Raw genomic sequence first — 2,146 nt, forward strand, 5'->3', positions numbered from 1 at the left:
CCAGCCCCACCCTGCGCCGGAGAGGACGCGGGTCCGACGGCTCCAACCAGCCCCGCTCCCCGCCTGCAGAAGCCACCCCGCACACTCACCACTGCACGGGTTCCGTGTGTCCCGGCGTCTCCCTACGACTTTCGAGCGACAAAAGCTGTGGCGGAGGCACGCGGGGTCTTCAGCCGCACCTGAGACAGGAGCGCCGGACGAGCGACCGGAGGAAAATTCCACGTGGCCGCCTCCCTCCTGCGGAGCCAGGGACCGGAGAGTCCGCAGGCCCCGCCCCGCCCACTCTGATTGGGTAGCGCTCCAGGCCACGCCCCCTGAGTGACGCGAGCAGCCAAACAATGCCTCCGGGTGTATCCGGACTGACAGGCTGGGACACCAATCCTCGCGGCCCGGGCTCCTTCTCCGTGCCTGGCCTAGGACACATTTGCACTTCAGCTGAACTTACTCCCGGCTTGCCAGAGTGGGCACTAGCATTTTATTTGCATGTGGGAGCAAAACCGATGCCAGGGACACTATATCGGAAATCATTCCACTTGTCTAGCAAAAAGAAACGAGCATTTTTTTTTTTTTTTTTTATTCGGAGTCTCACTCTGCCGCCCAGGCTGGAATGCAGTGGCTCGCTCCCGGCCACCGCAGCCTCGGCCTGCTGGGCTCAGGCGATCCTTCCACCTCAGCCTTCCAAGTAGCTGGAACCACAGGCGCCCGACACCACGCCCGGATAATTTTTTGATTTATTGTCGAAACGAGGGCTCCCCGATTTGCCCGGGCTGGTCTCGAACCGCTGGACTCAGGCAATCCTCTCGCCTCGGCCTCCCAAAGTGATGGGATTACAGACTTGAGCCACCGCTCGCGGCCTGCGTGGATGTTCATATCGCCTTCACCACGAGAGGGAGCCTCACTGACTTCCCCTCTCCGGAAAATGGCTCAAAGAATATTGTCATAGAAGAGATAACACTTGATAGAAGGGAAGGGTCGGTGGCTCAGCCGGGAATCCCAGCACTTTGGGAGGCACGTTGGGAGGCCGAGGCGAGTGAATTGCCTGAGACCGCGGGTTCGAGACCAGCGCTGGTAACTTGGTGAGCCCTCGTCTTTACCCCCCCCCCAAAAAAATTAGCTGGGCGTGATTAGCGCGCTTCTAATTCCGGCTACTGGGAAGGCTGAGGCGGAAGGATGGCCGGAGCCCAGCAGGTCGGCGCTGGGGTGGCGGTGAGTGTGCCACTGCACTCCAGCCTGGGCCACGGAGTGAGACACCAACGCAAAAAATGAAATAAAAGAAGTAAAGGTTTCAGTGGGCCTCCAACTCCTTAGCTCAGGCGATCTTTCCGCCTCAGCCAACCGAGTAACTGGGACTAGAGACGCCCACCACCACACCCGGCTACTTTTATTTGTTGTAGAGACATCTGCTATTGTTGCCCAGACTTGTCTCAAATTCCTGGGTTTAAGCAATCCTCCCACCTCGACCTCCCAAAATGCTGGCTGGGATTACAGGCGTGAGCCACCGCGACCAGCTCAGAAGGAAAACTTAAAGAAGCACATAGATTCCAATAGATGAGTTTGCCCTAAAAACAGGAGATTCCAGTTTATTTCAGTCAGTTTCTTAATGAAGTCCCCTCTGTTTTAATCATTTAAAAAAGAAACATAAGCAAACAGCAAAAAGAATTTTGCGTTAGAAAAAAAGAAAAACCTGTTTGTTGGTTTCATATAGTTTGTACAATTATCTTAATTTGAAATGCTAAATGTTGTTGGGACACTTTGTTTCTGAGATATGTATTAAACCAAGATCTTTTTATAATGTGATTATAAAGAAGAAGAAAAGAAAAAAAATAAATCGTAAATAAGAAACATTAAACATTAAGTAACCTGATGTTAACTAACTTTTTTCCCCTATTGTTGTATTTCCTTGTTCCCAACTCCAAATCCTCCTGTTGTGCCATTACCAACTGGGAGCTCTCGTTCTATTATGTAGAATGGTGCTGCCCTGATTCATCAATCACAAATAACAGCCAGAGCCCGGCTAGGTGGCTCAGCCTGTAATCCCACACCTTTGGGAGGCTGAGGTGAATGGATTGCCTGAGCCCGCGGGTTTGAGACCCGCCTGGGCAAGCGAGACTTCATCTCTACAATAAATCAAAAAATCAGCCGGGTG

Source organism: Carlito syrichta, unplaced genomic scaffold (assembly GCF_000164805.1).
Source record: "Carlito syrichta isolate Samal-C Ts95f unplaced genomic scaffold, Tarsius_syrichta-2.0.1 Scaffold304437, whole genome shotgun sequence".
Classification (NCBI taxonomy): Eukaryota; Metazoa; Chordata; class Mammalia; order Primates; family Tarsiidae; genus Carlito; species Carlito syrichta.